This window comes from Adiantum capillus-veneris, chromosome 19 (assembly GCF_014529385.1).
Source record: "Adiantum capillus-veneris isolate H3 chromosome 19, ASM1452938v2, whole genome shotgun sequence".
Taxonomy (NCBI): domain Eukaryota; kingdom Viridiplantae; phylum Streptophyta; class Polypodiopsida; order Polypodiales; family Pteridaceae; genus Adiantum; species Adiantum capillus-veneris.
In genome coordinates this window covers 22,041,498-22,065,830 of record NC_140949.1, presented here as the reverse complement: position 1 = coordinate 22,065,830, position 24,333 = coordinate 22,041,498, and the positions used below count along the sequence as shown (strand labels likewise).

The 24,333-nt window shown below is 45.5% G+C and overlaps 1 protein-coding gene across 5 annotated transcripts in view; it reads left to right on the top strand.

Moving 5' to 3' along the window:
- The first annotated feature begins 492 nt into the window (after positions 1-492).
- Positions 493-24,333, top strand: part of LOC147433684 (RNA polymerase II C-terminal domain phosphatase-like 4) — a 104,670-nt gene continuing 80,829 nt past the window's right edge. For 3 of the 5 annotated variants that reach the window (XM_086490323.1, XM_086490321.1, XM_086490322.1), the window contains exon 1: positions 493-665. The gene's annotated coding sequence lies outside the window, so the exon portion shown is untranslated. The remainder of the gene's footprint in view (positions 666-24,333) is intronic. The other 2 variants (XM_086490320.1, XM_086490319.1) reach the window with 1 other exon arrangement.

Genomic DNA, 24,333 nt, shown 5'->3' with positions numbered 1-24,333 from the left:
CAACAATGATAGGTGGATAGGGAACGAACAATGTAAATGGCAGCAATGTGCCATTCGGCCCCTCCTTGCTAAGTCTTGCAACACTGCAAATTGCAATCACCTGTATTGCAACACTCCCTCATGCTCCACATTCACTCACTCTGTAGAATGGGACCAAAGTCCTATCCAACAATCAATAGGTACAGTGCCAAAGTCCTCATTGTGGCAGCTCTAGGCTTCCAAGCGTCTGACAAATTGAGTCCTTTATTGCAAAAACTATTGTGATTCCCTTTATCTATCCTTAATCCAGTAAGGGAAGCTGTTTCACAAGTGACATTACATCGAGAGCAATGTAAATAGAATTATTGTGCGACCATCTGTCCATCACAAGGACTTTCAAACATATTTTTATATAAAAAATAATGCTCTTTCTCTAAGTGAAAGTGGACTTAGGAAAAGTTATTTCCTAGATAGGACTCATAGGAAGCCTCTCGGCAAAGCAAATTTGGATCGAATGTTGTTCTAATTCTTGGCTGAGGATCAAATATTGCCGCGATTTTGCTCTCGCATTAGAAATTCGCCTGACCCGCGAGCGCTGAGACGAGCTCCTCCTCCTGTGCATGTTCGCTCTCCAGCTTCTCCTTCTGTGCCTGTTCGCCATCGTCTGTGCTCGCTGATCTGCACAGGTGAGTCCTCGAGCTCGCCACCTTTCTTTGAGAGAGAGAGAGAGAGAGAGAGAGAGAGAGAGAGAGAGAGAGAGTTTTCCACTTGAATATGTGTGTATGTATTGTGTGTGTGAGAGAGAGTTGTATCTACTTGAAAGTGTGTGTGTGTGTGTGTGTATGAGAGAGAGAGAGAGAGAGAGAGAGAGAGAGAGAGAGAGAGAGAGAGCTTTGGGAAAACGTGCATTATAATTAAGATAAAAATTCTTGATTGAAAATTCAAAGGAAAGGGTAAGAGGAAGGGTCATTAACGAGAGAGAGAGAGAGAGAGAGAGAGAGAGAGAGAGAGAGAGAGAGAGAGAGAGAGAGAGATTTTATTATCGTCCTCGGAGGTCAAATATGACCTATGGGACCAAAAGTTACATGTGATGTAGTATGTGTATGGCTGATGAGTGACTCTCGATGCTCCAAAATTGTAGTGATGAGAGTCGCAATGGAGAGCCCACACTTTGGCTGGGAGAGGAAAGTGTGTAGGTCTAAGTTATGGCTGAAAATATGAGAGAAGCAAGTTCGGATGTGATCAAAAGCTGAGCACTCTAGTAGTGTGTGGTACTCAGACTCAGAGAGAGAGAGAGAGAGAGAGAGAGAGAGAGAGAGAGAGAGAGAGAGAGGGGGAGGAAGGGTCATTAACGATATATATATATATATATATATATATATATATATATATATATATATATATATATATATATATATATATATAGAGAGAGAGAGAGAGAGAGAGAGAGAGAGAGAGAGAGAGAGAGAGAGTATATGAAGGCCTACGGAAAGCTGCAATCGGCCTATGAGACTATCTATGTACAACAATGATCTGTTCTTTGGTATCCCAAAATGAAAACCGAATTGAAAAAACATGAGAACTCCTAACTACTAGCTGGGGAAGCTATAGCTATGACACGATGCAATATCTGATGTACAATGATGTGGATATAACTCAAAATGTGTTAGGGAGGAGGCAAGATGGAGCTCTATCACTAGAAGTAATGCACCTCTATATGTGTCTGGTGTGTACAAAGTTTGACATGCACCTATCTCCATCCTGTATCAATGATGGGGTATAAGACGATATCTAGAAGCGATAGGGGTCGGCTCGTAGTTGGTTGATCCTCGTTTCCATCTCCTGATGTAGTGGTGTGTGATCTTTGTCACTTCTCTGTGGTGGAGTCGGGAGAGTTCTTTGTCTCCGATTGGCTCTCAGACTCTTTGGAAGTATGGGATCAACGTACAAATGGTGATGGAGATGGATGATCGGCTAGAAAATAGTTAAGAAGGGCCAAGGCTGATGTCAATGGAGGAGAGGGATAAACATTGGTCCTGAGAATGGGTTAATGCAAAGGAAGATTAAAGCATTGACACTACATTCTTTTGGCATTCTATGGTCTTACCATTAGTAATGTCAAGTGCCCTACTAATCACTATGTTTGTGGTTTTATTTCAAGATTTTTCTCTTTGCATGAGGTTAGTATTGAGGTAATATGTACAAGGCCCAAGCTTAATATGTACATGCCCTAAGCTTCCTGTCTGGCTTTAACTCGGGCACTTGGGAGCATATTTGTTGAGATTTATGCAAGGAAGGAGCCATTCTATGTTGAAGATTTAATGTATAATGATATGTTGAAGATCCCCATCTTTGAAGCTTCATGTTGGGTCCTCAGCAAGCACCCAATACGGTATGATGCATTGTCGAATTGCCAAAGTGGCCTGAACTACTGAAAAGACTGTTGTAGTTGTTAACTGTAAGGTTAATGCCACAACCTCCACTTACAAGTTTGAAATATACCAAGGCCTGATCCATATGACCTTAAAACAATCGTAACCTTCCACATTCAGATTTGGGACCGTTCTTGCTGATTTTCAGCCGGTTCTTGGTGTCCCTTCCGTCCTCTTTCCCAAAACTCCAGCATCCAGTGTTTCCTGACACTCAGTGAATTTCTGCATTTTTTGTTTTCACAATGATTGGTCGGATACCCTTTCTTCTTCATAGGTCTCTATCCTCTATCTGCACTGGTGTGGCGCTTTCTACGACGTGTTTTCAGATCGCATTTTCAGCTCTAGGGATTGCCATCTGGAGTTATTGGGTTGTCAGCCTTTCGCCATCTGTCTCCACTCTTGTCTCTTATCTCTCTCTCGTGTACCATTATCTCTTTCCTCTCTTCTTTCACTACGCACTCTGACATGGTGTCAGAGCCAGGGGTGCTAATCTGTCATCGCAATACTTGGAGCAACGTCTGGAGTAGATACATCACGAAGAATGTGTTTTAACCACCTGCCTTTTCTCTACAGAATCATAGATCTACGTTTTTGGATGCTCCTTCAACGTTTACTGTTCTGTTCCTCGGACGAGTCTCGTCTCTGCCAAGCGCCTATCCCCCACAACCCCTCCTGCTTGCGTTTTTCCAAACACCTGCGTTCTTCTGCAGAAAGGAGGCCCCTTCACAAGCGTTTTTCAGTTTTGTACATGCTCAGCTTTGGTCCTCTTCACCTTTTGGAGTTCGCTCTCCTTGGCTTCCCCTGAAGTTCCCATTGCTTCCCGTACCGTCTCTTGACCTTCCATATTTAGATTTGGGACTGTTCTTACAGATTTTCAGCCGGTTCTTGGTGGCCCTCTAGTCCTTTTCCCCAAACCTGTGGCATTCGGTGTCTCCCAACACTTAGCAGATTTCTGAATTCTCTATTTTCAGCCCCCTTTTGCGACATTTTTTGGCACGGACAACACCTTCCTTTTGCCTTGTCAGTGATTCCTCGGATTCCCTTCGTGCTTCACATGTCTCTATCCTCTATAGGCATCGATGTAGCGCTTTCTACGACGTGTTTTTAGATCGCATTTTTCAGCTTTAGGGATTGCCATCTGGAGTTATTGGGCTGCCAGTACCTTTCGCCATCTGTCTCCACTCTCGTCTCTTGTCTCTCTCGTGTACCATTGTCTCTGTCCTCTCTCCTTTCGCTGCACACGCTGACATGGTATCAAAGCCAGGGTGCTAATCTGCCATCGCCATACTTGGAGCAACCTCTGGAGTAGATTCATAGCAAAGAATGTGTTTTCAACCACTTGCATTTTCTCTACAGATCTGCATTTTTGGATGCTGTTTCAGCGTTTTCCATTTTGTTCCTCAGACTAGTCTCCTCTTTGCCAAGCGCCAATCCCCCACAACCCCTCCTTTTGCTTGCGTTTTTCCAAACACCTGTGTTTTTTTGTAGGTTCGGCATTTTCTGCAGAAAGGAGGCCCCTACACCACCGTTTTCCAGTTTTGTACATGCTCACCTGTTGGAGTTGGCTCTTCTTGGCTTCGCATGAAGTTCTCCATTGCTTCCCGTACCGACTCTTGACCTTCCACGTTCAGTTTTGGGACTGTTTTTGCTGATTTTCAGCCGGTTCTTGGTGCCCCCCCTGTCCTCTTCCCTAGACCTCCGGCGTTATGTGTCTCCCGAGACTTAGTGGATGTCTGAATTCTCTGTTTTCAGCCCCCTTTTGCTGCGTTTTTTGGCATGGACACCTTCCCTTTGCCTTGTCATTGATTCCTCGCATTCCCTTCTTGCTTAACAGGTCTCTACCCTCTATCCGCACTTGGTGGCGCTTTCTACGACATGTTTTCAGATCTCATTTTTAGCTTTAGGGATTGTCATCTGGAGTTATTGGGCTGCCAGCCTTTCGCCATTTGTCTCCACTCTTGTCTCTTGTCTCTCTCATGTACCATTGTCTTTTTCCTCTCTTTCCGCTCCACACTCTGACATGGTAACGCAGCCAAGGGTGCTAATCTGCCATCGCCGTACTTGGAGCCACCTCAGGAGTAGATTCATCACGAAGAACGTGTTTTCAGTCACCTGCATCGTCTCTACAGATCTGCGTTTTTGGTGGGCAAACAAGGCAATCATCATTTGGGATTCTGAATTTAGAAGGAGGGCAGCAAAAGAAAAATTCAACGAAGAAGCCCTTTGTGAAAACGGCTCCTGAAGCGTCACAGGGGTCAGAAAAGGCCACCAAAGATAAGGATTCAGCCGGGACTTCTGGAGCGCTGGTAAAGAAGCAGAAAAGGAAGCCTTTTGTGCGTAAGTCGCTCAAGGAAAAGGAGGTCTTAATGGCTGAAAACAAATGCTTTATATGCGAGCAGCTTGGTCACTTCGCTACCGCTACCAATTGTCCACAAAGCAAAAGACTAGCTGACTCAGATGATAAAGAGGACCAGAAAGGCAAGAAGCCTAAACCCGCGGCAAGTTTGGTGCCAGATATGGTGGGTGATAGGCCCAATACAGATGCCAGCGAGTTATGCAGAGCATGGGATAAAGTTAGAGATCAGATGACACTCATCTTCTTTGATCCAGGTGCCAAAGCAAACTTTATCTCACTAGAGTTAGCTATGAAGCTGGGCATTAGAGCTGAAGAGATGGGGTACACCGCAGAAGCAGGATTGGCATGACCTGGGCACTCAGAGTGTGTTACTCCCATTATTGGAAAGCTGCGTCTGCATATTCAATTGTATGTGGACACAACAAAGTTCTATATCATGCCATTGGAAGGGTGTGATGCACTACTTGGAATTCCGTGGATCATGGATGTTCATAGTACATGGCGTGTCGGATGCCTTCGGCAAGACGATCACCCTTCAACATAGGGAGAAAACTCATGTTTTGGATGTAAAGCTCAAAGGGGAGTTTGTCCCTATTGTATCTGCTTCCGCTATCACTTCTGTAATAAAGAATCATCTTTCTGTGTACTTGATTTTTGCACGTGATGTCTCAGATAATTGTCAGTCAAATTTATTTGTGCTAGATAAAGAAAGGTCAACATTTTTGTGAGAGTTTAATGACCGTTTTTCTGATTCATTACCGTCACAATTGCCGCCGGAGAGACCTGAGGACCATCGGTTAGATTTGGTGCCAGGGTGTAGCCCACCAAATAGACCTCCCTACAGGGTTAGTGCAGTGCAACAGAAAGAGATTATGAGCCAGGTTGAGGAGTTATTAGAGAAGGGGCTGATTCAGCCTAGTTCTTCACCCTCTTGCTCCCCAATGCTCCTAGTGCAGAAAAAGGATGGCTCATGGCGCATATGTATTGATTATCGTGCGTTAAACAAGAATACCATCAAAAATAGGTTTTCTATTCCTAGAATTGATGATATTCTCGATCGATTAGAGGGTGTTGCAATTTTCAGCAGGATAGACCTTAAGAGTGGGTACCATTAGATTCGTATAAGGCTAGAGGATGTGCACAAGACTGCGTTTAGAACGACATTTGGTCTTTATGAGTTTCTAGTGATGCCATTTGGGCTAACAAATGCTCCTGCCACGTTCAACAGAATGATGGACCGGATTTTCCGCTTGCATCAATAGTTTGTTGGGACATTCTTTGATGACATGATAGTCTATTCGAAGAGTGAAGAGGAGCATAGGCACAGGCTACTTGTCAATCCTAAGAAAAGTGAATTCTTCTTGGAAGAGATCCACTTTCTTGGCCACATGGTCTCAAAGGATGGTGTCAGAATGGATCCCGCAAAGGTCGAAGCTATCAAAACATGGCCAGACTTGAAGACTGTGCATGATGTTAGAAGCTTCTTGGGATTGTGTTCCTACTATAGAAGGTTTATCAGGAATTTTGCAAAAATAGCATCACCTCTTCACGCTTTGCAAAAGAAAGAGGTCACTTTCAGATGGACCCAAAAAGAGATTTCAGCTTTTAGTCTCTTAAAGGAAAAGTTGACTTCAGATCCAGTAATTGTTTTGCCAGATCTTAGGAAGTCATTTGTGGTCAGTGTGACACGTGTGGCAGTAGCATCGGAGCAGTGCTAATGCAAGATGGATGGGTAGTAGCTTATGAAAGCCGAATTTTGCAAGGGCCAAAGAAAACCATGCAAGTCTATGAGAAAGAGCTCTTGGCCGTGATTCATGCACTTTCTAGCTGGAAGCCCTACCTTTTAGGTGCTGATTTTGTTGTCCAGGCAGACCATCGGACCTTGCGATACTTCTTGACACAGTCAAAGTTATCCGAAGAGCATATGCGATGGACAAACATTCTTTCTATGTTCCACTTCCAGATTATGCATGTGGAAGGCAAGAAGAATGTTGTGGCTGATGCGTTATCAAGGAAGCCACAAATTTCAGCTGTGTCAATTCCTTATCATCATGAGCTAGATGACATGAAGGAACGGTATGTTGCTGATGAAGATTTTGCAAGGATCTTTGAACAATTACAAGAGGGGCAACATCATGAACACTACCTCCTCAGATGGCAAGAAGAATGTTGTGGCTGATGCGTTATCAAGGAAGCCACAAATTTCAGCTATGTCAATTCCTTATCATCATGAGCTAGATGACATGAAGGAACAGTATGTTGCTGATGAAGATTTTGCAAGGATCTTTGAACAGTTACAAGAGGGGCAACATCATGAGCACTACCTCCTCAGAGATGATTTTATGATGATGCATGGCAGACTTTGTGTCACTAGGCCATTGCGACATAAGGTCATGCAAGAGAGTCATGTCCCACCGTATGCAGGGCATCGTGGTATTGATGCGACAATTAAAGCGGTTGAGCCATTCTTCTATTGGCCTACCTTGAGAGAGATGTGGATGCCTTTGTGCGAGCATGCATAGTTTGCCGAAGAATGCCAACAGGGAATGATGGTATATGGACCATTGTCTGCAGGCCCACTTTATCCCTGTCACAGGAAGAAGATAAAATCTGATTAGATGGCACGCTTGTTCATGTATAATGTGTTTAAGTACCATGGTATGCCACAATCGATTATCAGTGATCGTGATCCTCGCATGACAAGTTTGTTCTGGAGAGGATTGTTTGAGAACATGGGCACTACGCTCAAGTTCTCGTCTTCGTTTCATCCACAAATTGATGGGCAGTCAGAAGAGGCTAATGCTATTGTCTTAGATTTGCTGAAATGCTATGTGTCAGATAATAAAGGCAAGTGGGAATAGTATTTGCCTATGCAGTATGTGTACAATAATATGGTGCATTCGTCAACTGGCAAAGCACCTTTTAAGATGTTGAAGGCGGCAAAAAAGGTCCTCCCATTTTGCATACAAAGGACAAGATCTTTGAGGCAAATCGATATGTTGAGAACATGGATGAAATGTATAAGAAAATTAAAGTTGCCTTGGAGAAGACTCAGGCAAAGCAGAAAAAGGTTATATATATCTAGATGAATCTAGGATAAGCCCAGATTCACCCTTGAAGGAAAGTGCAAGGTATAGACCCATGGTAGTCACCCACAAGACAATATAACTATCAGCTCCATCATGCATAGTATTGACTAAATACCACGACATCTCCACTAACGTCATCAGTGCCCAATAGTGGGTATAGAACTAGGTACTAACATATGCTCCCCAACACAACACGCACACACATGAGCATACATCACACAGTTCAGCGTACTAAGTTTCTGTCATGACTCCGGAGATCAAGGGCAGACTCAGCCATAATGAAGCCTAGCACTAAAAGAAGCATTAAATCGATAAAATTAGCACGAAAATGTGGTAGTTGATAGGCATATGCACCACAAAAGATAGAAAGAATTAGCACAATATTAACCGATCGTAACTCGGACGAAAACTTCACATTGTGAAGTCTGCATGTCCGCTATACGACTAAAAAATATACCTAGATGAATCCAGGATAAGCCCAGACTCACCCTTGAAGGAACCCTTGAAGGAAAGTGCAAGGTATAGACCCATGGTAGTCACCCACAAGACGATATAACATCAGCTTCATCATGCATAGTATTGACTAAATACCACGACATCCCCATTGTTGATTGTCACCGTCGTGAATTGTTGTTATCACCTCATGATTGGGTTCTGTTAAGGTTCGAAAAGGCAAGGTTAAAGAAGATGAAGAGCAAGGAACGGCTGTTTCCTAAGCTCAGCATGCGTTACTATGGGCCTTTTCAAGTGCTTGACAAGATCAACGATGTGGCTTACAGGCTGAAATTGCGATGTTGTGTGGAAGATTCATAATGGGTTTCACGTGAGTCTTCTAAGACCCTTCGTGGGTGATGTGCCAGAAGATATGCCAGATGAGGATCAGCCAGAAGTTGAGGAACTTGATGAGATCCTAGTACCTGAGCAAGTTTTGGCACATAAGGACAGAAAAATTAAAGGACAGGTTGCAAAACTTTACTTGGTGAAGTTATCCACTTATGGATGCAAAGTGGATGGAAGAGCAAGAACTGTCAGAGTCACCAAATGTATTGCAGCTTTGCCTTGAAGCCTTTGGGTTACAACCTACTTATGCCCCAACCCAACATGTGCAAAGGAGGGGTAATGATAGAGCTAGCACATCAAATGTACATATGAATTCAATGTAATAGATGGAAATGGCAAAAGTATGAAGGCCTCATTAAATCATTTGTATCTATGTGTTACCACCTTTCTTGCGGATACATGCGATGATAAAAGAGTGCTAACAACACAAGATCATCAGTGGCGTGTATTTATGGTATGCAATCGAGAACATTTGGCGATTTCAAGAGGGGGGTATGTCACGAGGACGTGGCAACTATTAACAGGTAACTATGTCACGAGGACGTGGCAACTATTAATAGGTAACTATGTCACGAGGACGTGGCAACTGCTAACTTTAGTTGTTGGTTTCTTTCCAATGATTTTTGTTTTGTTTTTGAGACCTTCTTTTTGAAGTTGCAAATGGTCGGACATTGTATGGCCAATGTGAACAGTAGTTTCACCCGCAGACGGGAAGTTGGTCGGCACTGGAATTCGTATAGTAAGAGGATGTCTAGGCTCAGTTCAAGGTCATGTAGGTCCCCCTATCGCACTTAGCAAGTTGGTGGATACTAGGGCGCGAACTCAATAAAGGCATAATGCCAAGGTGGGGTCACTAAAGGAAAGTACCCGACAGTTGGGCCACATTGCATTTTTGGATGCGGTCCCAATGGGGATAGATGGTCAGATGACCAGTGGGAGTCCAACGGAAGCATCCCCTAAAATTTAGGGAATTGCTGTTTTGGGACATGAAATCTATTCGCGTCATTACCTCCCGGAATGACAAGGGGAACATTTTAAAACTCTGTCGCGAAGTCAACTAGGCAACCAGTCCGGGAGATTTTTAAGCAGCAACCCCGAAACGGAAAAATGCTTGTAATCACGCCAAGTGGCACATTTCTGTGCACTTTCCTCATGCATGAAGAAGTGGCGCTGAATTTGTAGCTGAGAGGCCTCGTTTTGCAAAACTGTCACAGGTTACGAGCTATGGAGTGCTTGCTTTCCTCTCTATGTACAGTGTGGTGCTAGGAGTGATGACCTGCACAACATACACTGCTCTCTCTCTCTCTTTCCCCTACGTGCAATTATGTGATGCCTCACTAGAGGGCTCTTCATTTGACTGATGTACAACTGTGGTTTCATGCTTTCGTGCTGAGGCAAGAGCCTCTTTGAGGAGGAATAGGAGTAGCTAATTGCTACCCAAAGCAGGCACCGGTGAGGGTCATAACCTCACCAAATAGGTGCGTTTTCAGCGCTGTGTACGCGTTGTATTTGGACTGTTTTGCAACCGCCATGATGCCAAAATCATTGGGAACCGTGCCCCACTATTAGATGACGGTTCGGGGACTGTTTAGGGCTGAAAACAGGGCAAAAAGTTTTTGGGCAGGAATCAGAGGGTTTATGCCAGAAGAAGCGAGTTCCAACAGGGGAATTGGTTTCGGGCAAGTTTTGGGGTTGTTATGTTGCCGAAATTTTGCCGGAATAGGTGCTATCTAGCGGGATACAGTTAAAGGGTTCCTAGGACTCTTCTTTGTAATTTACCCTCCTAAAGAATAAAGAAATACCGAAAGGGGCGCCAATTTTGGGGCCTACAGGTTGTCGGCGTATGCTCGAAGCATTCTAGCTATCGAGCCATGTGTGTGCATAAGTGTTAATTCCCGTCGCAGGTTATCTTTCTAAAGTGGGCTCTGTGCGTGTCTAAAGTAAAGAATTTCGGGTGAAAGCCAAAGACTACTGCCCTACGGGCCAGTTTCACAGGATACCCCATTCTGCCAGAAGTTGCACTCCGAAGGAAGATGTCAGAAACCATAAAACTTCGGGCAAAAATTTTCTTGAAAGCTTGCCAAAAGTCCTAGGAGTGTGCGGCTTGGTAGCTATAGACATCAACATCTGCATGGCACTGCCTTTGAGAAAAACAGCAGCTCGAAACAAATCTTGGATCCTTCTCTTGCAAGTGATCTTTATGGCTTATGCCTTGTAAGACATGAGCGGTGAAGACGGGAGCGTGCCTGATGCGCGATGAAATAAGGGTGGGAGTGACTAATAGGTCCGGGGTCGGAGCACGAAGCTACTTCAAAAAAAATTCCAGTAGTCTCTAGTCTGCACTGTCTGCTCTTTTGTAGGACCGGTATGCTTTTAGCAAAGCATATGCGTGATGCTCTAATACCACTGTAACAAACTTGGACACTCCAAGTAAAGATTCTACCGCGCACATTCGAGATTCACTTCAAAACAATTCACAATTCACACTTGAGTCGACATGGCCCTGCGTAGTTCCGTGCCAAGAGGTATTGGCCCCAAAGACTGGCGCCATAGTTACATGGGCCGGCAGGTCGGGGTCGGGAACGGGGATGGGACGGCAAAAGTCAGGAAACGGGGACGGGGTCGGAACGGCAAAAAAAAAAGAGAGTTTTTTTGGCATTTTTTGACCTACATACATGCCACACACATAGAGCATCACTTTGACCATAAATTTACACTAAATAGACCAAAGAACACGAGTCATATAGGCTGAAATGTGCTAATAAAACATCGATGATCGATGGATACAAGATGAGAAGTGCATGCCACAAGGGCTCAAGAGTCAAAAAGCCTAAAGGACTTAGGACAAGCCTGAGGCCTCAAGGATAACAAAAAGTACAAAAGGCTATGTAGTAGGTAGAGTCATAGACTCAAGAGTCTAGACTCGAGAGTCGAGTGATCAATGATCATCAAACTCAAGAAGTGCTCGCTTGCTGAATCTCCATATCGTCGTCGTAGTGATGGATTCTCTTGTGTCATCTCCCACTCAGTGAAAGGATCTGCCTTGTGTGTGACGCTCTTGGCAAGCATGCGCAAGTTAGCGCTCACAAACACCAAATCATTGGCCCTCTGAACCCGAAGGCGATTCCTCTTCTTACACGCAATGTGGCTGTACACACTCCATAGTTGCTCCAAGCAACTAGTGGTACATCAACTAGTGGTACATGCTTGGCTAAGGACACGAACAGCCAAGCGCTGCAAATGTGGGCCATCTCCTTCATAGTCCTCCCACCACAAAACCGAGCCAATCTTGTTGCGATCAAGCTGTGCATCTACACATCCATAGGAGCCCTACTTTTGCCTGTAGTTGAGTAGCTCGTCTCTAATCTTGCGCCTAATGTCACTGCTAGGCTCAAGGCGCTCCAATGCAAGCCGCCATCCTTCGCTCACCTCCTTGTCGGTCTCTTGATGCCTTCCCTGAAACTCAGGGTCAAGCACATAAGCTGCCGGATGAAGTGGAGAGTAGTATCCATTCCACCTCGACTCACACAAGCCATGAATCTTTGCATACTGAACAGGGTCAGGCACAAGCTTCTCTAGTGCCTCTATCATCCGATCCATGGCTTCGTAGACTTTGCCAATGCATGGCTGCAAGCCATCCACCACTCGAAGTAGGTGTAGAATAGGCTTCACCATGGCGTCAAGAGTCTTCACCTCCTCCCACCAAGCGGCGGCGTCGGTCCATTCTCGGCATTTCAATCCTACTGCTGATGTAGACTTCCGCATGGCCTAGAACTCATCACTGAGAAAGAGGCCCCTTAAGGCTCCGCCACATGTAGACAAGCGGCCTAGCATAAGCCAATTGAATGCAAATCTTGTCTCTGAATATTTGAGCAAGGACAAGTGGCTCCTCTTTGAGAATTCATGGCACACTTTTTGATGGTTGAGCACAAAGGAGACAATTCGAGAGGCGTCACCAATGGTGGGTGAAATCCATGACAAGTTCCCTATGTCCTTGAGGAGGTTATTGAGGCAATGCGCCATGCAAAATGTGACATGGATGCTGGGATACATGCCCTCAATGATAGCTCCGGCTGCCCTATTTGACGCCTCTCCATCTGCAACCATACAAAGGACATTCTCTGGGCCGGTGATCTCTATGGTGCTTGTCCACTCTGTAGCAAGCATCTCGGCGGCCTTGCCACTATCGGATGCATCATGTGACTCCACAAAGTACATCTCCCCCCGAGAGTAGGCCACCACCCGTGGATGGACTGCTTGCGGGTGTCGCTCCATCCATCTACAAGGAGAGAGACGCCATTGGTCTCCCACAAATCCTTTGTTGCTTGGGCCGCTTGCTCCACGGCAAGCTTCTCTTTGTCAAGGAGGGTGGTGCGAAGCCTCTCCGATGAAGGTGGCACATAAGAGGAGCCATATTCCCCTATTTTCGTAACCATGGTTCGAAAGTATGGAGACCTATCCACACAAAATAGAGCATGTTGTGTTAGTATGGAGAGTCGAGAGTCGAGAAGTTATAACCCATTATGAATACAAAATGGAAGATTGCAATGTGCATTGGGGGAAACTCACTGCGAAGCATGGAAGGCAATGTGGTCGTGGAAGAAGAATCGGGCAACCGGCCTATCCACCTCTTCCTTGAATTTAGGATTCCGATTTTCGTTGAGAGTGCTTTGACGATGGGGAACGGAAGAGGACGGTGTAGATGCATGTCTCTTGAAGCTTCGAGAGATGTCGTCAAGGTTGGCTTCCCTTTGCTCTCGCGGTGTCGCCGTGGCGGAGGGATCAACGGCAACAAAACGGCCCCTCTTGGCCGCTTCTGCAACCTCATACACCGTGAGCTTCTCAAGAAGTTCCAACCTCTTCTCGGGAGCTACATGAGGGCAAAACTTCACCTCGTGACCGGATTCATGAAGAAGATGGGCTCGCACTTTGTTTGAACCACCCGTTCTCTTGTATGGGCATAGCTTGCATGTCCATGGTCTTGCACCGCCACCTTTGCCACGCGTGCTAAAGTCGACTTCATCCGACCACGACCACGTTTGCACGGCGGGCCTCCTTCTAGAAGAACCGGCTTGAGAAGTGGAGTTGGTTTGAGATGACATGATGGTGGAGAGACTCAAGAGAGTAGAGCTTAGAAGTTAGAGGAGAGCTTGTCTGGAGAGAGAGTAGAGGAGAGCTTCAAAGTGGGTAGAAGAGGGAGAGGAGAGCTTCAAACTTCAAAGTGGGTAGAAGAGGGAGAGACTTGAGAGTGGAGACTCAACTCTCAAGGGTAGATACTAGAGTGTAGAGTAGTCAATGGTCATGCTTGAGCCTTGAGCAATGACTCGATGAGGCTATGAGGCTCGAGCAATGAGCATTGAGTAGAGAGGAAAGCTTGAGCTTGAGGGAAATTGCCAATTGGAATGAGACTATGTGTATTAAGAGGCCCAAGGGAGCCTTTTATAGCCTCCCAAGGGCCAAGGCCCCCCAAAATGTGGCAGTTGGGCTGCACAGAGCCGTTTAAAACGGTCATAAACGGTAACTTTCGGCCGCCTGACTGCTGTCGTTCCCGTCCGACCCCGGCCGTTCCGGCCGTTCCCGGTCCGTCCCCCTGCGACCCACCCGTCCGGCCCGAAATCCGGCCGTCCCACTGCGTCCCCTTCCGTTCCCGGCCCTGTTACGGCCGTCCCCCCCGTCCCCTGTAACTATGACTGGCGCCCCTCTCTGTATTTCTTTTTATATTAATCTGTGCTCAAAGTACAAGAGAAAGGGTAGGTGCTCACTCTCACACTCTGCGTCTAGATGCTCTGAGAAGAGAGGCCTGCCCACTTATTTATTGATAGAAGGAATGCCCAAAAGCAGTAAGTGAAAAGCTTCTCTCACAAAAGCAATTATCCCCAAAAGCTTTTCAAAAATTAAAGCATCCAGGCCCAAAAGCTGCCAAAATCAGCCAATGGATTTTCAGGAAATCCGTACGCAGTGCCACGTCAGTAGTTCCGCGTTTTGTGCCGCAAAATCCGGAAATTTGTACAACGACCATATCAGCCTACCAATGCAATGTGCGCGGGTCCGTACTGCTACCACATGTCAGTTTGTGTCCGGGTTTTGCTGCCACGTCACCCATTTGTGACATTGTCTTTTGCAAAGTGCATTGGAGAAGTACACACTACAGTATTTGTAACAGACTTGGACACTCCAAGTCAAGAATCAATCACGACAGCACCAAATAACCACTTCAAAACAGTTCACAGTTCACAATAGATTTGCACTGGCCCGACGGAGTTCCGTGCCTAGAGATATTGGCCCCAAAGACTGGCGCCCCTTTCGATATTTCTTTATGTATTAATCAATGTTCACAGTACAAGAGATCGGTTAGGGTTTCACTCTCAAACTCTGCGTCCAGATGCTCTGTAGAGTGAGTGCCCTCACTGCTTATTTAGATTACAAGGGTTTCCAAAAGCAGAGCCCCAAAAGCTTCCAATCAAAAGCAAGGTTTTCTCTTTCTCTCTCTCACACAAGCTCTCTTGAGCTTTTAATCAAATAAAGCAATAGTGCTCTCTCTCTCTCTCTCTCTCTCTCTCTCTCTCTCTCTCTCTCTCACTTTTGTTATATACTGATGATATAGTGTTGATCTCCGAATCTCCAGAGGGAATGCAACGTCAATTGGATGCTTTGCATAGGTTTGCCCACGAAAGTGGTTTGTCTGTCAACCTTGGTAAAACCAAGGTTATTGAAACCGGCGTGTACTCTCAAAAAGGGCGGTAGACCTTAGACTTAAACCTTATTTGCTTTCACCCATTTAATTTGTCTCCCACTTTACCTGTTCTTTCAAGACACAACAAAGCTGAAAGGGATACAGGCTGCTAGAATGCACTTGTATGAGAAGACCGACACCAGATTGGCCCCTAACTTAGGCGCCCCTTTCGGTATTTCTTTATTGTTTAAAAGAGGGAATAAACGCTGTGGTTCCCTACCAGCTGCCCTGCATAAGCTTGGCTGAATTTCAACTGTTCTGGCCCGATTTCGGCAACATAACTGTACTAGGACCCTTCACAGTCATTATTCCCACGCATTGAATGACTTTCCCAACGCATACGGGCACTTTGCAAAACTTGGCGAGAATCTGCAGCACGCTGAATTCTCTGTTTTCAGCCCCGAAAATACGCCAGATCACTTGTACAGCGGTCCCCTTGCGTCCCCGAACCTCCTGGGGGTATTAGGGTCCGTTTAGGGCCAAAACCCTAAACCTGCAAAAATACACAGCAGGCTGTAATTTACTGTTTCGGGCTCCGTTTCGCGTGCTGGTCGCATCCGTAGCAAGTCCTCGAGCTCCCGCACCTGTAGGGCTACTTGCCCTTTGAAACGGACGAGATTTCTGGCGTGAAACCTCTCCGAATTCACCTGTACCTGCAGGGGATTAGCCGCTAGCTAATCCAGTACCTGTGCAAGAGGCTCTTGCCTCGGCAATCGCGCATGAACCCACACAACTGTATATCAGTCAAATGAAAAGCCCTCTTGTGGGGCATCACATAACTGCACTTAAGGGGGAGAGAGAGAAAGCAGTGTAGCGTGCAGGGCATCACTCTCGGCACCACACTGTACATAGAAGGAAAGGAAGCACTCCATAGCTCTTAAAATGTGAATAGAAGCTCCAAATGAGCCCTTCTCCCTTCAAATTCAGCGCCACTTCTTCCTTGAGGAGGCAAGTGCACAGAAATGTGCCACTTGGCGCATTTACAAGCATTTTTCCGTTTCGGGTTCGCCGCTTAAAAATATCCTGACCGGTTGCCCAATTGACTTCGCGGCAGAGTAATAAAATGTTCCCCTTGTCATTCCGGAGGTAATGACGCGAATACATTTTCAGGTCCCAAAATAGCAGTTTCCTAAATATTAGGAGATGCTACCATTGTATCTTTCTAGGTCATCCGACCCTCTTTGTACACTGCTGCCACATCAAAAACTGAAATATAGCCTATGTAGCAAAGGATTCCACTTTGGCTAGTCAATGACCCCACTTTGGCCAACCGTAGTCCTTGTCCCCAACCTTGGTGCTCTCTTGCCCTCAAGCCTGGACTCCCTCTGGACAGTTCCACACTAGCTATGCAATGCAGGGCAGTTAGATTTCCCGAGGGATGTTTCCAAAAAGTTAAAGTAAATAAATAATAGGAAAGAAATCAACAAAAAGGATAGATAGTAGTCACACGCTGGTGACATTATTGCTTGCGTGTGAATCCTGTCCCAATGACATAGTGGTAGCTTCGCACTGTGCCATTGCTTTGAGTCAGTAACTTTCCAATGACAAAATGGTAGCTACATATTTTGCCACTGTCTTATAGTACATGTTGGGCCCAGTAACACTTTCGAGCATACCCTAACCGACAGTTTAAGAATGCAGTTACACATGTATCCTTTAATAGAAGCAATTACTGTATCCTTGACAAACTGACAAGAAATACTCACTTCTATAGCCCTAACCAAACTTTTGGACATTCCATAAGAGCAATTGCCAAACTGGCAATGTGTACAGCTCTATCATTCATGTAACAGGTATTTCATTTGAGCTCACTTTAAATACCGTGTACATTTCTTTCAGAAGCCATTGTCACACTGACAATCCATGTAGCTTTGAAACTCAAGGGGTCAAGGTAGGTTGCAAATCGAAGGCTTCAAGGTAAAGTGATAACAGAGTTGGTGACTCTGCAAGTTCACCTTTTTCCATCCACTTAGCATCCATTGGTGGATAGTTTCTGAACTTCACCAAGTAACGCCTAGCAACCTTGCCTTTCACTTTTCTTTCTTTATGTGCCAAGATCTGTTTCGGGACCAAGATCTCGTCAAGTTCCTCGACTTCCGGTTGATCTTTAGCTGGCATATCCTGTGGCACATCACCCACATAGGGTCTGAGAAGACTCACGTGAAACGCATTGTGAATCTTCCAACTCTCAGGCAATTTCAGCGTATATGCAACATCATTGATTATGTCGCATACTTGAAAAGGCCCATAGTAACGCATGCTGAGCTTTGGAAACAGTCTTTCCTTGCCCTTCATCTTCTTTAACCTTGCCTTTTCAAAGCGTAGAAGCACCCAATCACCAAGTGAAAATACCACTTCACGACGGTGACGATCAGCTGCTTTCTTTTGCTTTGCTTGAGTTTTTTCCAAGGCCACTTTGACCTTCTTGTACATTTCATCCATGTCCTGAATATACTTATCTGCCTCAAATATCTTGTCCTTTGTATGGAGTATGGGAGGAACTTTCTTGCCACCTTCAACTATCTCAAAAAGTGCCTTGCCAGTTGATGAATGCACTGTATTATTGTATGCATACTCCACCAATGGCAAATACTGCTCCCACTTTCCTTTATGCTCTGACACGTAGCACTTTAGCAGATCTAGGACAGTAGAATTTGCCTCTTCTGACTGCCCATCTGTTTGAGGATGAAATGACGAAGAGAATTTGAGCGTGGTGCCCATATTCTCAAACAAGCCTCTCCAGAACAAACTTGTCATGCGTGGATCACGGTCGTTAACAATCGACTGTGGCATGCCATGATACTTGAAAATATTGCTCATAAACAAGTGTGCCATCTGATCTGGCTTTATCTTCTTCCTAATAGGAATAAAATGAGCCTGCTTGCTGATTCTGCAAATGATGGTCCAAATACCATCGTTTCCTGTTTGCGTTCTCGGAAGATCAAAGATAAAATCCATAGCAATACTTTCCCATGGTTTATCTGGAATAGGTAGTGGTTGCAATAACCGTGGTGCCTTTTGCCTGTCAAACTTGACCTTCTGGCAAATTAGGCATTCTCGCACAAAGGCATCCACATCTCTTCTCAATGTAGGCCAGTAGAAGAATGTCTCAACCGCTTTAACTGTAGCATCGATACCACGATGCCCTGCATACGGTGGGACATGACTCTCTTCCATAACTTTGCGTCGCAATGGCTTTGTGACACACAATCTGCCATGCATCATCATGAACCCATCTTTGAGAAGATAGTGTTCATGACGTTGTCATCCATTAGCTGCTCGAAGACCCTTGCAAAATCTTCATCATTTGCATACTGTTCCCTCATATCATCAAGTTCATGATGATAAGGAATTGACACAGCTGAAATTTGTGGCTTCCTTGACAAGGCATCAGCCACAACGTTCTTCTTGCCTTCCACATGCACAATCTGAAAGTGGAACATGGACAAGATATTTGCCCATCGCATATGCTTCTCAGATAACTTTGCCTGTGTCAAGAAGTATCGCAAGGTCTGATGGTCCGTTTGGACAACAAAGTCTGCACCTAGCAGGTAGTGTTTCCAACTTAAGAGCGCATGAATCACGGCCTGCAGTTCTTTTTCATAGACTTGCATAGTCTTTTCTGGCCCTTGCAAGATTCTACTCTCATAGGCTACTACCCTGCCATCTTGCATTAGCACTGCACCAATGCTACTACCGCATGCGTCGCACTGGACCACAAATGACTTCCTAAGATCTGGCAACACAATGACTGGATCTGAAGTCATCTTTTCCTTTCAGAGATTAAAAGCTGAAATCTCTTTCTATGTCCATCTAAAGGTGATTGCCTTCTTTTGAAGAGCATGTAAAGGTGAAGCAATCTCAACGAAATTTCGGATAAACCTTCTGTAATAGGAGCATAGTTCGAAGAAACTTCGGACATCGTGCACCGTCTTCAAATGTGGCCATTACTTGATCGCTTCAACTTTTGCAGGATCCATTCTGACACCATCCTTCGAGACAATGTGTCCCAGAAAGTGAGACTCTTCGAGAAAAAATTCACTTTTCTTTGCATTGATGAGCAACCTATGACTGCGTAGCTCTTTGAACACAATGGCCAAGTGATGCCTATGCTCCTCTTCATTCTTTAAGTAGACTATCATGTCATCAAAGAATGTACCAAGAAACTGCTGGTGTGGACGGAAAATTCTGTCCATCATCCTATTGAACGTAGCAGGAGCATTTGTGAGACCAAAGGGCATCACTAAAAATTCGTAAAGGCCAAACGTCGTTCTAAAAGCAGTCTTGTGCACATCCTCTGATCTAATGTGGATCTGATGGTACCCACTCTTTAGATCTATCCTGCTAAACATAGCTGCTCCTAATTTGTCCAGAATATCATCAATTCTAGGTATAGGGAACCTATTGTTGATGGTATTCTTGTTCAGTGCACGGTAGTCGATGCACCTACGCCATGAGCCATCCTTTTTCTGCACCAACAACACTGGAGAACAGAATGGGGATGAACTGGGTTGAATCAGCCCCTTTTCTAACAGCTCCTATACTTGGCTCATTATTTCTTTCTGCTGAGCCATACTAACCCTGTATGGAGGCTTATTTGGTGGGCTACTGCCTGGCACCAAATCTATCGCATGGTCCTCGGGTCTCTCTGGCGGTAATTGAGACGGTAATGAATCGGAAAAACAGTCACTATACTATTGTAAAAACATTGACCTTTCTTTATCTAGCACATATAAATTTGATTCATCACGATCTAACACTTCACGTGCAAAAACCAAGTACGCAGAAAGATGGTTTTTCATTACAGAAGTAATAGCAGAAGCTGATACAGTGGGAATAGACTCCCCTTTTAGCTTTACATCCAGAATGTGAGTCTTTCCCCTACTATGTACAATGATCTTTTTGTTGTAGGCATCCATGATTCCCTGTACACGAAATAACCAAGGAATACCTAACAACACATCACATCCGTCCAGTGGCATGATGTAAAATTCTTCAGCATCTACATAGGACTGGATATGTAGGCGCAACTTTCCGATGATGGGTGTCACAGCCTCTGTATGGCCAGGACATGCCAAACTTGCCTCTGCTGTATACCCCATCTCTTCAGGTCTGATTCCCAACTTTGAAGCCAATTCTGGGGAAATGAAGTTGGCTTTGGCACCTGGATCAAAGAAGATAAGCACTGTTTGATCCTTGACCTTTCCTCATGCTCTGCAAAGCTCACTTGCATCTGAATTTGGCTTGTTGCCCACCATATCTGGCACTAGACCAGCCATGGGCTTCTTTCCTTTCCTGTCCTCCTTGTCTTCAGAATCAACTAGCCTTTTCTTTGTAGGACAATTGTAAGCAATGTGGCTAGGCTGCTCACAAATGAAGCATTTGTTCTCTGACCTCAGGACCTTCTTTTGCTCTTCCGACTTGCGAGGAAAACGTCTTTTCCATTTCTTCGCTGGTCCCTTTTCTGATTCAGCCCTAGCTGTGTCTTTCCCTGTGTTGGCTGGCTCGTGAGTCACTTTAGGAATCTCCTTGGGAACATACTTCTTCGCTGAATTTTTCTTGGCTGATCCTTCCTTGACGCCAATATTAAATTCACAATCTTCTCCCTTGAGCAAACCATTGCCAGTGTTTGCTACCTCGATGAGCTGCGTCAAAGTAGTGACTTTGGTCTTCGTGCAGTACTTTCTCAATCCTTTGGGTAGGCCACAACAATATTTTTCAATCTGTTCTGTCAATGGCACAAACTCATAGGAAGTTATTGGAAGTAGAGCTTTCCAAAACTTCCGATTGTAGTCATCGAGATTCTTGCAAGTGGCAGCATTAAGCTGGTGCCATTCTGTCATGACATCTGCCTCAAAGTCATCAGATAACCATGTTGCTGCAAAAATCTGCTTGAAGTAAATCCATGTGGACGGAGCTTGCCCTTGCAGCAATAAAGTTGTCCACCATTGTCCTGCATTCCTTGTCAAGAAAGTGGCTGCCTTGCGGGCCTTTGAAGCCTCTGTAAAGTTTCCCCCGGCATATGCCTTGTCAAACTGCTGGAGGAATGAGAGAGCCTTCTTCCTGTTATCAAACCCTGTAAAGGTCGTGAATGTCACACCTTTGCCACCTTCTTTGTACGGAGTTGGCCTCTCCAGCAACGTTAAGTTGTCATATGGAAGTGACTGAAACATGGGAACACTATTAGGGTTCATTTGTGTTCCCTGATCGCAATGAAGTTGACCTGGAAATGCCATATTTGGCCGCTGATTTATAATTCCAGCCATACCAAAATTTACCGGTGGCATCTCAAATTGGCCCTGAGTGCTTTGAAACCCTGGTAGCATGCCCGTGACACCATACATGGGGTTAGGCATCATCGTTTGAGCACCCCCGAACACTGTTCCTGGCGTGTAAAATTGATTTCTAGGTGCATGACCAGCCATGCTCTGGAATACTGATCCACCTCCAAAATAGCCAGGGTGTACTGAAGGTGGTGGGAAGAGTTGTTGCATAGCCTGTAGGTTGCTTCCCTGCCCATTAGAACCAGCTATAGGCTGTTGAAAAGTGGCTGGCTGAACTGGTATAACTTGAAAGACTGACATCTCAGCCACCTGTTCTTGCACCTTAGTCACAGGTTGTGGAGACTGCATGTTCTTCGTCAAGTGTACAGGTGTTTCCATTGACTCTGCAGTATGAATCACCTGTGCTTGAGCCTTAACAAGCTTTTGAATATGATCCAGTGACCCAACTTGCTGAGACGGAAGAGGAGGTTGCAGAAAGGCTAAAAACCTCGGGTTCTGCATTACTTGTGTGAACATAGCCACAGCAGTAGCCAATTGGGTCAAGAAAATATCATCATCCGTTTGTGGTGGTCTTGAAGACTCACCCACTTCATGTGTCTGTTGACCCTGTGAGGAGGAAACCTCTTCAGTCACATCATCTGGTCTGTCAGCCATAATTGCAATTCCCTGTGTTTGGTCTATGATCCCCTGTGTCTTCAAGCCCAAACTGACCAAGGCTCACTTCTATGGGAAAAAGTGATTTACTCCCGGCGATGGAACCATGAAACTGGCCTGTACTTTCAAAAAGGGCGGTAGACCTTAGAGTTAAACCTTATTTGCTTTCACCCATTTAATTTGTCTCCCACTTTACCTGTTCTTTCAAGACACAACAAAGGGGAAAGGGATACAGGCTGCTAGAATGCACCTGTATGAGAAGACCGACACCAGATTGGGCCCTAACTTAGGCGCCCCTTTCGGTATTTCTTTATTGTTTAAAAGAGGGAATAAACGCTGTGGTTCCCTACAAGCTGCCCCTCACAAGCTTGGCTGAATTTCAATTGTTCCAGCCCGATTTCGGCAGCATAACTGTACTAAAACCCTTCACAGTCAGTATTCCCACGCATTGAATGACTTTCTCGATGCATACGGGCACATTGCAAAACTTGGCGAGAATCTGTAGCACGCTGAATTCTCTGTTTCAGCCCCGAAAATGCGCCAGATCACCTGTACAGCGGTCCCCTCGCGTCCCCGAACCTCCTGGGGGTATTAGGGTCCGTTTAGGGCCAAAACCCTAAACCTGCAAAAATACACAGCAGGCTGTAATTTACTGTTTCGGGCTTTGTTTCGCATGCCGGTCGCATCCGTAGCAAGTCCTCGAGCTCCCGCACCTGTAGGGCTACTTACCCTTTGAATCGGACGAGATTTTTGGCGTGAAACCTCTCCGAATTCACCTGTACCTGCAGGGGATTAGCCGCTAGCTAATCCAGTACCTGTGCAAGAGGCTCTTGCCTCGGCAATCGTGCATGAACCCACACAACTGTACATTGGTCAATTGAAAAGCCCACTAGAGGGGCATAACATACTGCTATAGGGGAGAGAGAGGGCAATGCGTAGCGTGCAGGGCATCACTCCTGGCACCGCACTGTACATAAGAGGGAAAGGAAGCACTCCATAGCTCTTAACCTGTGACAGAAGCTCCAAATGAGCCCTCCTCCCTTCAAATTCAGCGCCACTTCTTCCTTGAGGAGGCAAGTGCACAGAAATGAGCCACTTGGCGCATTTACAAGCATTTTCCGGTTGCCCAGTTGACTTCGCGGCAGAGTAATAAAATGTTCTCCTTGCCATTCCGGAGGTAATGACGCGATTACATTTTCAGGTCCCAAAATAGCAGTTTCCTAAATTTTAGGAGATGCTGCCATTGTATCTTTCTAGGTCATCCAACCCTCTTTGTACACTGTTGCCACATCAAAAACTGAAATGTAGCCTATGTAGCAAAGGATTCCACTTTGGCTAGTCAATGACCCCACTTTGGCTAACCATAGTCCTTGTCCAACCTTAGTCAGTTCCACACTAACTATGCAATGCAGGGCAGTTAGATTTCCCGAGGGATGTTTCCAAAAAGTGTGAGTAAATAAATAATAGGAAAGAAATCAACAAAAATGATAGATAGTAGTCACACGCTGGTGACAGTTATGGTGTTTAATACCACCCCACAGTGGATCAGGAGGTCAGCACCTAGATTCACATACGGCCAGGAGACTGTGGAGTACACAGATGCTTACACTTACCTTGGAGTGGTTTTTAGCGGACGTGCATTCTCACTCAGAAGAGCAGTAGAGACCAGACTGACTAGAGCCCACGCAGCATTGGGTAGATTGAAGAAGATGTGTTCGCAGGTTCAGTTTCAGGAGCCCCGGACGAAGCTCTGGCTCTTTGCCACTCTGGTGGGTTCAGCATTGCTCTATGGAGCTGAGATATGGGGACCTTCAGTGGATCACCAGGGGAGGCCGGGTCGCACAGATGGATGGGGGAACATGGAGAAACCTCTCGTCTCTATGATCTTGCGGCTCATTAGAGCCAAAGCATCAGTACCACGAGCCATTATCCGAGCAGAGCTAGCGGTCCCTCCACTAGTGGTGGA